The 13,469-nt window shown below is 40.2% G+C and overlaps 1 long non-coding RNA gene across 1 annotated transcript; it reads right to left on the bottom strand.

Moving 5' to 3' along the window:
• Window positions 1–5,707: 5,707 nt before the first annotated feature.
• On the bottom strand, window positions 5,708–9,534 carry LOC121648691. Its single transcript, XR_006012013.1, has 5 exons — window positions 9,502–9,534; window positions 7,280–7,338; window positions 7,082–7,132; window positions 6,965–7,040; window positions 5,708–5,769 (listed from the first exon to the last, which is right to left on the bottom strand). It is a non-coding gene; the product is annotated as an uncharacterized LOC121648691 (long non-coding RNA).
• Window positions 9,535–13,469: the final 3,935 nt, after the last annotated feature.

Raw genomic sequence — 13,469 nt, 5'->3', positions numbered from 1 at the left:
ATCAACACAGTACAATAAAATAATTATCAAATAAAAAACATTTAACATTTCATTGATAGCAGAAATGACTCGAGGCTTCATGGAAGCAGAGTTCAGACATCTGCAGCTCTGGGATAAAAGATGTTTGTCAGTCTGTTTGTTCTTACTTCTATGACTCTAAAATCCCTCCCTGAGGGCAACAGTTCAAAAGCATGGTGACCAGGGTGGGAGGGGCCTCTGAGGATACTGTGGGCTCTCCTGAGGCACCGTGGCTCTCCACTGCCTCTATGGTGCAGTTGTGGGTATAGAGGGTGTACAGGAGGGGGTTCAGCCCTGTGGAGAACCCATATTGATGCTAAGGGCTGAGGATGGATGTGGTCAGCTTCTGGGAGCTCTGTCAGGAAGTTGTAAATCCAGGTGCAAATGTAAAAAGCCCCAAGTCCAGTAGTTTATTGACTGTCTGCTTGGTTTGATGGTGTTGAAAGCAGAACTGAAATCTATGACTAGCAGCCTGCCATAGTTCCCCTGCTGTTCGACATGATGGAGGGGGGTGTGGAGAGCAGTGGCCATGGTATCCTCTGTAGACTTGTTCACCCTGTATGCAGACTAGTGGGGTTGGTCTCGAGTAGCATACTAGTGGTGATGTGACTCCTAACCAGTTTCTCAAAACACTTCATAATAATGGGTGTGAGTTCCACTGGCCGGTAGTCATTGAGGCTGCTGGTGTTGGTGTTCTTTGGGAGAGGACCGGTTGTAGAGGACTTTAGGCAGGGTGGGATCTAGCTCTGGGACAGGGACTGGTTGAATATGTCGGTGAATACTTCAGCAAGCTGGTCAGCACAGTTTTTCAGAATCTTCCAGTCACACTATCTGGTCCTGCAGCTTTCCTGGGTGTGTCTTACCTCTTGTACCTGTAATGTTAGGCTGTGGTTTCCAGAAGCTGGTGGCCTTAATCCAGTTGGTTCCCAGAATCTCAACGTGCAAAGAAGCAGTTTAACCAGACCTAAAGCCACTGTTCCTCTCTCTCAACAGCACTTTGACCTCTTTTGCCATCAATGGTTTCTGACCTGGATACACCTGGATTTTTCTGACCACAGTGATGGTGTCAACACAGTGCTTTATGTAACTCAGTCTACATTTGACGGTTTGATGGGAGCAAAGTCTATCAATGGTGTTATCTATCAAGTTTTTAAGGGCCTTTTGCAGTTTTGGAGAAACTTGGACCTACTATTTACCAGATATCTACTCCAGGGCAGCTACACACCAGAAGGGTTCTCCATTTAAATTGTTTGAAGGAAGTGGGTGGGCAGTTCTTGCCTTCAGGTAATCTACAGCAGGTGTGAACATTTTGTAACTCTCTAGCATTTCAGGAGAATTCTGGGAGAACAGATGTTGGAAACATAATGTGCTTTAAAAAGGGATCCTGAATGACTCCTGGCAAACCTGGTAAAAAGGATCTGGATCTAATGTTACTGGGGATCATCGAGGCTTCAGTGGTGCAATCCAGTGGTTCTGTATAGATTTCAGGTACCTAAACTCATCTTACGATTCATATCCAACACCACAAACAGATGAGGAGCTTGAAAGACTAAGAAGAGAGATATTTGACATAATTAGTTTATGCAGATGCTCATTAGAAGTCCAGGAAGCTGGCAGCATTCAGAACACCATGGGGTCTCTTCCAGTTCACAAAGGGCTTCACTGGGTTCCGGTAACCCGGGTTCCGGCAAACTGGAGACCAATCAGTCTTTTAAATGCAGATTTAAATGTAATGTTTTTGCAAAAACAATTGAAGAAATCATTCCTTAGATAATTGAGGGGGATCAGAATGGATTTATTTGGGGCAGACAAGGTTTCCATAATAACTCTGAATATTCTTTATGATCAAAAAAAGGCTCCAGGTTCTGCTCGATTGTTGCTCTTTCGATGCTGAAAAAGCCTTCGACAGGATCAAATGCCCCTGTTACGTTTTGGTTTGGGAGAGAAATTTTATATATAGAATTAATTGCACAGATTTTGAATAACAACAATGTCTCAAACACTATCAAAATAAAACAAGGGTGCAGACAAGAGGACCCTCTGTCCCCAATACTGTTCATTATGGTGATTGAACCCTTGGCAATTGCACTGAGGTCACATGATAGCATTTCTGGAATAACTATTGGACAGACAGAGCACTGTTTAGCATTATAAGCTGATGACATTATTATTTTTTTTAAAAATACCAACAAATCCATCCCTGTCCTGCTGGATTTAATTAGGATATTTGGAAAGTTGTCAGGTTATAAGATAAAATAAATATAGCAGTTTTGTTTATGCTCATAAACAAAAAAGAAAGGAGTAATCCATCACAAATTGCTGCACCATTTAAAGTGGTCAATTGTGTCACTTACCTAGGCATTAAAATTGTACCATTGCTTAACAATATCATAGAAATGAACTATAGACCAGTTATGCAGGAGGTTTCAAAAGATGGGCAACTTTACCTGTGTGATTAATGGGGAAAACAAATATTCTTAAGATGATTCCTGTTGTATTTGTTCCAAAATTTACCACTGCCACCTCCAAATAATTTATTCTCTCAGCTAAAAAATATTTTTAATCGGGTTTTTACGACATAAAAGATGCTCCAGACTGCGTCTGTTATACCTGTCCTTTGATAGAAGAGGGCTTAAATGCCCAAACCCACTGTGGTACTCCTGGGCTGCACAGCTGTTGTAAAGAATACCAAGAGTCTGGTTTGAGCAAAAGTGTAACAAAATTTATTTTGGCAGAACAAAGTTTAAGACAAAATTACTTGTACGTATGAGAGCAGTCAACCGACTCAAGTGAAGTCAGTTGAGAACTCTAAAGAAAACAGTGCAGACACAACTTTTATTCTCTGTGTCCTGTGAAGGTCAGCCCCAGAGCTGGTAAGGCCAGGGACAGAAGACTGATTAGAGCCATCACTCTCCAGTTCCTCAGAGGAGAATCGTAAATCTAAGAACTGGTGCAGGTGTGATGGGTCTTGATCTGTTCACGATCAACATTGCGTGCAGCAGCAACCACAGCCTCCCAGATCCTGTTCAGAGAGGTGTACTGTTTTCTCTCCCTGTAGATCTCACATTTGATGAGGGACCACAGGTTCTCTATGGGGTTAAGATCAGGTGAACAAGGAGGCCATGTCATTATTTTTTCTTCTTTTAGACCTTTTCTGGCCAGCCACGCAGTGGAATACTTGGATGCGTGTGATGGAGCATTGTCCTGCATGAAAATCATGTTTTTCTTGAACGATGCTGACTTCTTCCTGTACCACTGCTTGAAGAAGGTGTCTTCCAGAAACTGGCAGTAGGACTGGGAGTTGAGCTTGACTCCATCCTCAACCCGAAAAGGTCCCACAAGCTCATCTTTGGTGATACCATCCCATACCAGTATCCCACCTCCACCATGCTGGCGTCTGAGTTGGAGTGGAGCTCTCTGCCCTGTACTGATCCAGCCACGGGCCCATCCATCTGGCCCATCAAGACTCACTCTCATTCCATCAGTCCATAAAACCTTAAAAAAATCAGTCTTATGATATTTCTTGGCCCAGTCTTGACGTTTTATCTTGTGTGTCTTGTTCAGTGGTGGTCGTTTTTCAGCCTTCCTTACCTTGGCCATGTCCCTGAGTATACGCACACCTTGTGCTTCTTGGCACTCCAGTGATGTTGCAGCTCTGAAATATGGCAAAACTGGTGGCCAATGGCATCTTGGCAGCTTCACGCTTGATTTTCCTCAGTTCATGGGCAATTATTTTGCGCCTTGTTTTTTCAACACGCTTCTTGCGACCCTGTTGACTATTTTGAATGAAATGCTTGATTGTTCGATGATCACGCCTCAAAAGCTTGGCAGTTTTAAGAGTGCTGCATCCTCCTGCAAGACATCTCACTAATTTTTACTTTTCAGAATCCATCAAATCTCTCTTCTGACCCATTTTGCTAAAGGAATGGAAGTTGCCTAATAATTATGCACACCTGATATAGGGTGTTGATGTCATTAGACCACACCCCTTCTCATTACAGAGATGCACATCACCTGATAGGCTTAGTTGGTAGTAGGCTTTCAAGCCTGTACCGGTTGGAGTAGAACAACATGCATAAAGAGGATGATGTGATCAAAATACTCATTTGCCTAATAATTCTGCACACACTGTACAGTAATCCAGCCTACTGGAGATGAATGCATAGATGAGTTTCTCTTGGTCTTTCTGGGAGACTAAACTTTTAATCCCATTGATGTTTCTAAGCTGGTAAAAAGCTTCTTAGTGAAGCTTTGATGTGGCTGCTGAAAGTCAGGTCTGAGTCTATTAACGCTCCAAGGTTACGAACTTGGTCGGTGATTTTAAGAGCCCGAGTCTCCAGGTGTTTGCCAATGCTGACCCTCTTCTCTTTCTACCAAACAGAATAAACTCAGTTTTGTCTTCATTTAATTGTAGAAAATTCTCCCTTATCCAGGTGTTTATTTGCTCCAGACACAGTAAGTCTATTGGGCTGCAGTTATCTGGTGACAGAGACACATAAAATTGTGTATCATCAGCATAACTTTGATATTATAATTAATAATTAATGCTATAGTTCTGTAATATTTTACCCAAAGGGAGCAGATACACATTGAACAGAAGAGGTGCAAGGACTGACCCCTGGGGGACTCCACAAGTCATGGCCACTCGCTCAGATTCATAGCTGCCAATTGTAACAAAATAACTCCGACCTTCTAAATAGGACCTGAGCCAGTTAAGGACCGCTCCAGAAAGTCCAACCCAGTTTTCCAGCCTGTGCAACAGGATTCTGTTATCTATAGTACCAAACGCAGCACTGAGATCTAGCAGAACCAGGACTGATACTAGACCAGAATCAGTATTCAACCTAATGTCTTTTAACACTTTGACCAGAGCTGTCAAGAACAACTGAGCTTTGTTCCACCAAGGCTGCAATGAGTTTGCGAAATTCTTCATAGAAAACATCCAGAATATCAGACAAATAATTGGTTCATCAGCTGCAACAGGTTCAGGAAATATAGTGTTTCCATTGAAAACTAGTTTAAACACCATGACACAGTTTAATCCCATTTGCAGCAAAGATCTAGGATATATGTGAGTTGAACTCCTCCTTTTGTTGTTTAGACATCCTGCCCACTGACCTTTTCAAAAAGGTCTCAAAGACTCTGAAATCAGATCTGTCAGATTGTTAACTTATCTTTAATTTTGGGTGTCTTCCCAGAACTTTAAAAAACAGCTGTAATCAAGCCTCTGCTAAAAAGAAACAATCTAGACAAGACACAAATGAGCAACTACAGACCGATCTCAAATCTTCCTTTTCTAAGTAAGATCATTGAAAAAGCCATTTTTCATCAGCTAAATGACTTTTTAACACAAAACAATTGATACAGTGTCTTCCAGTCAGGTTTTAGATGGCACCACAGCACTGAGATGCTCTGACCAAAGTCATTAATGAAAAATGTCAGTCTTAGTCTTACTGGACCTCAGTGCTGCATTTGATATAGTCGACCACAATATATTACTTAAAAGACTGGAGAACTGGGTGGGCCTCTCTGGTACTGCGCTACACCGGTTTAAATGTATTTTAGAGCATAGAAAGTACTTTGTGTGTGGAAGTAATTTTATTGCATATGCTAATTGATCATATTTACTCATATAACAATCACAAGTGTAATCATTCTTTTATTCATATTGCTGTACAGCAGCCTTTTCAGCTGGAGTCCATGACTGGCGGTTGCTCGTCTCTGATTCAGTTCCATGTTTTTGTTTCTTGCCTGTAACAGAAATCACAAATGAACTCCATTACTTAAAATCAAGTATTGATATTTTATTGGTGAGTCACATCTACATTCCCTTCCAAAAGTACTGGAACAGTGAGGCCAGTTTGTGAATGAAGATGAGAAAAAGCAATTAACATTTCATCTTCTATTTCCAGGTATTAACATCTGATAGACGACTCAGGAGGGAGAATTATTCATAAACACAACATCATATTTTTAGGTGAGCAAAATATTGGAACCTGTGGCTGACAGGTATTTGTTGTTAAACCAGGTTTGCCCTATTCAGTGATGTTGATAGGTCTTCAAGGTTTTCAATGTAGTAGGTCCCCAGGACCAACAGGTGACAATTTGAGTGGGTCCTTGGAAAATTCAGTGGTTTACCACTTGAAAAAAGGGCTTTCTTTCTATTATTTATATCCTTCTATTTCTTGCATAAAACTCCTTTGAGTCAATGAGGACGTCTCTGTAGTTGATCAGAGTCAGGGAGGAGAGTAGATGAGGTGGAAGCAGAAACTACAGCTGCAATATTCTGCTGACCAGTTCTACTAGTTAATGAAGCAAAACTAACTAGTTAGGAGTTACTAGTTACTTACCCCAAAAAAATCTTACACAATATAGTAACTTAGTTACTGGTAAAAGTAACTTTATAGTTGCTTTTTTTTAAAAAAAAATTCTTAAAAGTGCTCAAATAAATATTCATATAAATTTATTGGTGTACAAAAACAGACAGACAGACAGACAGACAGACAGACAGACAGACAGACAGACAGACAGACAGACAGACAGACAGACAGACAGACAGACAGACAGACAGACAGACAGACAGACAGACAGATAGATAGATAGATAGATAGATAGATAGATAGATAGATAGATAGATAGATAAGCCTTCCAACTACATAACCAATTGGTGGGCTCATCTATTCACGTTACATAATGCTGTTAAACCTAATTCACCTATTTCATACAGTATTCACCAATAGATGTCCCTTGTACTCATCACTTTCGCTCTTCTCTTCCAGATCTTTCTGTTCTCCTGTTACTTTGTGTGATTCTGTTCATTAGTTGCTGCAAAGGCTGGAATCACCCTCGCAACATACAAACTTGATGGATGAAATAAACTATATGAATGACACTGTAAGAACAAACTATAAGGAATCAGAGAGAATGAAGAGAATAACAAGTTTACCTTGTTTCTTCATCAATGTTTTCTGCGATGGCTCTGGCCGCTGTGTCAGGTCTCTGGTTCAGGCAGAGCGGTTCTTCTATTAAAGAGAACATATAATATGTTAATATGTTTTCATACCATCTGAGTCATCAGTAGATTCAGTCATTCTTGCCCTTCTTTTGGAAGGTCCTTAAAAACATAAGCAGCATCATATAAGACATCAATATTCACTCTGACAATGGACAACATGTTTTTTATGAAATGGTTGACAATAGACTATATGAACATTGAATACCCACATGGGATCAGAGAAACTGAAGAGAATACGACGTTTACCTTTGTTTTTGTCTCGGTCTTCTCTGCTGGCTCAGGCCTCTGGGTCAGGCAGTCTGACTCTAAAACAAAATACCATGTATGTTACCCAGGAATCATGTATAAGTCATATTCTCAGCAAACCCCAAATTAATAAAATTTGCTAAATTATTAGGGGTTATCCCATCTGCTATTAGGAGCTGGTGAATGAAAAATGTTACCAGGATGCTGTACCATTAATGTTTGAGGCTTTACCAACCTGATGAACTATATTTAAATGACATGTCAATAAAAAAATACTCCACGGTCTCTGCTCCATCTAGCTGTATATTGGTTTTAGAGAAAGGGTACTGTTGTCACTTCGTACAGAACGCTGGGATTTATCCTAAGTGTTGGAGGAACCACCATTTCTGAGCAGGTTTTCTTCTTTTCACTGAGTGGTTTCCTCGGCTGCAGCAGCAGCTGGAAACAGGATGTGAGGCAACAGATTTTCATCCTCAGCTCAGTGATAAACATCCCAGGGAACATGAAACAGCTGATGCACTTCTGGCTGCTCATGGGTTGGATATAAAGGACAATTTGAGCTTTATGTGAGTAGAAGTAAAGATGGCTGCAGCTAGATGAATGGGATGATGAGAGAACAGGTGAGGTGATACACCTGAGAATTCATGTAGAAAGGCTTACTGGATGCAGGATTTTACATGAAACACTTCCCAGCTCGATGAAACTCCCATGTACAGATAAGAACATCCCTTTCCTCCACCAGGCTGGGATGTTTAACATGAATCCCAGTGTTGTTCTGACACATTCAGGACTGCTCACTGGTTTCACACTGGAACCCCCCCCCTAAATAAATCTACTTACACATTATTTACAGCTTTTTTTGCTTTAAAAAACATGAATTAAATGAATTAATTCTATATATTCAGACATCTGTCTTGTTCTTCCAATCCTATTTATCAGAAATTAATCCACAAAGATGAACAGATAATAGATATAATTCCAAATCAATAATGAACCTATAAAAGAAGAGCCTGATGGTGTAGCTGCAGACTCACAGGTTTGTAAAATGGCTGAATGAACACTTAATAATCAATTATAAATTCATGACAGGTATAGGAAAGTCTTAGAACTGACTGTTGAAATACTTTTGTAAAATAAAATGATTTAATCATTTGCATGTATCTTTTTGCATGCTCAGTGAAGTTGTATATTTTAAACTATTTTGAGTTCCATTATTATATAGAATGAATTAGATGCATTCATTAGTTTATACCAGTATTTCTCAGTCCTGGTCCTCAGGGACCACTGCCCTGCATGCTTTAGTTCTGTCCAACTTCAGTACACCTGATTCAGATTAACTGGACTGTTTGTCAAGTTCTTTCCAAGCCTGCTAACGAGCCATTCATTTGAGTCCGGTGTGTTAAAGATGGACACCTCTAAAACATGCAGGGCAGTGGACCCGAGGACCAGGATTGAAAAACACTGGTTTATACTGTCAAATCATCCTACCTGGATGAATATGTAAGGTAGCATACTTTAATTAGGTAGTTTATACTGTTGAGGCACCCTACCTGCATTAATGTATTTGCAGTTTAATTTTCGAACACTTATTTTTTTAAGACGGTACCCTGATGGATTTATAATTGTTAAGTAATTAATTAACTTTTTTATAGCTCTAAACTGTGAACTGTATGAAGAATCTTGGGTATTGTTTTCTGATGGGGTAGCACAGATTGACAGCTATGAATTCAGCCTGCCGTGGGATGTTTTAACAAGGCTGACAGAACACCGGGTCCCCAACATGGCCGCAGAGCCCCACTAACATCACCTGCACATGTTCTATACATTTCTGTTCAGCCTGTTCAACTTAAACCCAAACACACTGACATAGAGATTAATGATGAATAAAATCACTTAGAAATACACTTAAACTGGAGGATGACATTTTTTCTCTGTTCTGATGTTTTTTGTGCCTAGCGTTAAATGACAGTAACACCTGACAGCCTTGCTAGCTGGCTAAGTAATGTTAAGTAGGCTAATGTTTGCTAAGTTTAGATAACCGGTCAAATCCCTTCATTTATGTAGGGCCAACTCATAATAAAAGTAATTTAAAAGTACTTCATGAATAAAGTCATCAAATTCTGTACTAATTAATGTATTCTAATTAAAACCAAACAGCTCTGTACAGAGAGACTCTTAAAAAAAAAGCTAGCATTGTTAAACAGAAAAGAAAAATGACTTACCTTTACCAGTTTGCTCTTGCTCTAAATGTGTTTGTTTTCTTGCCTCCACTTCGTACTTCTGATGGTGCTTCTGCAGCTGCTGCAGCCACAGACTTAGGAGTTTCCAGCATGTTTTTGAAGTTGCATTCATGAACCCTGAGAAAGTACAAACCCATGTATCTGTAGGAAGATTTTTAGATGTTAAAGATGTCCAAATTAAATATGAATCACTCTGAAGTGGAATGAGTAATCATGTTACAGATATTATGATGGTTTAGAACAATTTTAGGGATTTAGAAAAACTAATTAACTGTAATTTTTCATTTCAGACGTGTATAGAGTCAGGTGTCACCCAGTCCCCCTGAACGCACCGCTACATGGTGAAGAGTTTGGGAGTGCAGGTGCTTAATTAGTTTCACCTCTCCATGACCTCTCTGTGAGACTCTGATCAAGCTGAAAACTGAGACATGAATTCTGTTTGAGACCAGTACCTCTTTCACTTATGATTATGGTTTTTAATTTTAAATGGAATTATAACTACATTTACAAATATGTTTATGACATGATTACATATTAGATTGTATATTAGATTAGATTTTATTTACATTTAATTTAAATATAGTTTAAAACAGCTATATGATTTTTATATTCTGAACCTTAAAAGAAAAAAAAGCTGACAAAATTAGACATGCCCTTCATCTTGCTTTAAAGAGAGGATGGTTTATCTCAGTTTAAAAGCTTTTAAAGTCACCCCTCCCCCACACCCAGTGCTGGCCTCATGTAACCAGCGGAAAACATTTGACTGAGGCAGGGCCAGTGTGGCATGCAATCAGAAAGAGAAATTTAAAAAAAAATACTTCATACATTTTGTTTAAATTGTGGAGTTTTTATTACATTAATGACCATATTTTGTATATTTTTAATCTATGGAATATGGAATATTCCTCAGCATTTAACATTTCTGTCCACAAACCCCACCTGACCACCAAGTATTAGACGTGGACACTTGTTTTTAAACTGTCATAACTACACTATACTACTACTACTTTTTCTGATTTGCTTCAAACTGGTAACACTAAAAGAAAGGGTATCGGTGGACAAGTGGTACAGATTTGAACAGTCTAGCTTGAAGTATGACGTATGAAGTGCCATGACTCCGATATGCTTTGAGCTATTGTGCTGATATTTGAACGTGGGGTCCCCAAGGACCAGAGAAAACTGTGGTGTGAATATGGTGGCAATTAGACAAAGTTGAATTTTTCACCTCTTTAGTTACTCCTGAGGTCATGTTTTGGCAATCTTTTAACCTTGTGTGATTTATCCCAAACTCTCCATGTTTGTAGTACAGGCCACCAGAACCAACTGGTCGAAATTTCACACCTCTGGACCCAAGGATGGGGTAGTTATGGCCCAGGCCTTTGTTTACAAGTGTGAATCAGGGTGGTATTTTGCACACAGACTGATTATCTTCACCATTCCATTGCAGCCTCGTAGAGCATTATTTCAGTAAACTCTAACCCGATTTTGGGGTCTCTAGGCCATTTCCAGGCCAAAATATTTAGATTTGTGTCCCGTCTAACACTTTAACATTGTGGCCATTTTGGAAAGTGCAAAACGTAGTGGCATTTTGCAGACAGACAATTTGAAGACACCATTCCAATGCAGCCTTGTAGGGCATGACTTTGGTTAATACTGACCTGATTTTGGTGTCTCTAGCCCATTCCTAGGCCGTGTGAGGCCCAAAAATGTGTGGCAACTGTAGTCGTCTGACCACGTCTAATACTTTTACATTGAGCACGTGTCTTTTTTGTTGGCATTTCGTGCACATGCATGTTTTTGATGCAGGTGCTGCTCAGCCTCGTAGGGCCCACAGCGTATATCAACTGACACGAATTTGGGGTTTCTGGGCCCTTTCGGGGACCCTCCAGATCCCTAAAAGTGATATAATGGAAGCGAATATTCGACAAAGTGTTCACTAGGGGTTGCATGACTTCAGATTTTTTTAAGTCGACACTAATGTGATGAAAGTCAAGTCGACACCGACTAGTCGCTGGTGACGTCATTGATATTTTTTCAGTAATTAAAAAAAAAACACAGGAGGAGGGGAATGCTTTGCAACAACCTGTATTCACTGACAATGGTCAGCTGATACACAGAACTTATACATAACAGCATTTAGGATCAAGTATGAACGGCAACTCTTATCAATGTTATCTTTTTTACGTGACATACCTACATGTTATGTTAGGCTACATCTCCCACAGGTGCAAAAGAAAATACTGTAATGCACAAAACAATTTGGGAGGAAAACAACACAGGCAAGAGCCTGCAAGCCTAGTCATCATCACAGTCCTGCTCAGTCACAGGTTTTGTTTTCCGGTCCTGGTTTGCGTGCAAGAACACAAGCGCATCGACGTGAGCTGAGTGAAGGCTTGCCCGCTGTCGCGTGATGGTATTTCCGGCCAGTGAAAAAATCCTCTCGCTCGGTGTGCTTGTCGCTGGGACAGCCAGGTAACGTTTGCACAGCTTGGCCAAACGGGGGAATCTGTCCACGTTCTGAGCCCACCACTGCAGCGGGTTCTGCATGGTGGGAATTTGCGGTGTTTGCAAATAATCATGGAACTCTTCGTCTGGGGTGGAATAATTCCCCGCTCTCCTTCCACTTTGATAGTGCGGGCCAAAAAGTTGTTCAAAATCCTGCTTGAGCCTGACTTTTTTCCCTTTTACTGGTTCTCCCTCACCATCATCCACGTCTTCACTTTGCACACCCGGTCCCTCACCTAGAATAAAATGAATGACTAGTTTTATCAAAACTGCGCATTCACAAATAAGACGATTTAAATCATCATCATGAAGGTGATGACTAATTTCAATTAGCACACTCACCTGTTGCTGCAAGCGGCTCTGCCTCCTCCTCCAGCAGGGCATTCAGGTGGCTCTGGGCGGCCTCTCTTTTACTCTCTGGGATGAACTGAAGATGCTTGAACCGGGCATCAAGCATACAGGCCACAATAGGGATGGATTCCATCAGGTCATCCGACTCCAGCTTGAATTGTTTTTCTAACTGCTCTCGAACCGTCATCTTGAAGGTGCGCACTGCAGCAAGGTCAGATGCTTGAACACACAGGGTGGTGTTGATCATGTTAAAAATCACTGGATATATAAAAGACAACCCCACATGCAGCTCACCACACATTATTTCAGTAGCCTTGGCCAGGGGCTGTAGTACCGGAATAAGCTGTTCCAAGATAACATACATTAAGGGGCTAATTTAAACTGTGGAGACATCCTCCCAAAATAAACATATAAGCTAGCATGCTTTAAGGGGCTAATTTACACTTTTGAAGCATCCTCTCTATATAAATATATAAGCTAGCATGCTTTAAGGGGCTAATTTACACTTTTGAAGCACCCTCCCTATATAAATATATAAGCTAGCATACTTTAAGGGGCTAATTTACACTTTTGAAGCATCCTCTCTATATAAATATATAAGCTAGCATGCTTTAAGGGGCTAATTTACACTTTTGAAGCACCCTCCCTATATAAATATATAAGCTAGCATACTTTAAGGGCTAATTTACACTTTTGAAGCATCCTCTCTATATAAATATATAAGCTAGCATATTTTAAGGGGCTAATTTACACTTTTGAAGCACCCTCTCTATATAAATATATAAGCTAGCATACTTTAAGGGGCTAATTTAAACTGTCGAAGCATCCTCTCAAAATAAATATATAAGCTAGCATGCATTGGGGCTAATTTATACGGTGAAGGATTCCTCCCTGCATTAATATATGCTGAACATATAAACTGACATACATTCAGGGAGTAATATATACTGTGGAAGCATCCTCACTGCAAAAATATATAAGATAGCATACTTTAAGGGCTAATTTAAACTGACCCAGAATTTCGTGCTACGGCCCTGCTGCTTACCGCTTCCTTCATCTGGTTTTTGCTCTTGTTGTCATTCATCTTTCTTTTT

Source organism: Melanotaenia boesemani, chromosome 11, assembly GCF_017639745.1.
Source record: "Melanotaenia boesemani isolate fMelBoe1 chromosome 11, fMelBoe1.pri, whole genome shotgun sequence".
Classification (NCBI taxonomy): domain Eukaryota; kingdom Metazoa; phylum Chordata; class Actinopteri; order Atheriniformes; family Melanotaeniidae; genus Melanotaenia; species Melanotaenia boesemani.
Note: the sequence above shows the minus strand (reverse complement) of the source record. Positions and strands in the feature narration are given on the sequence as shown.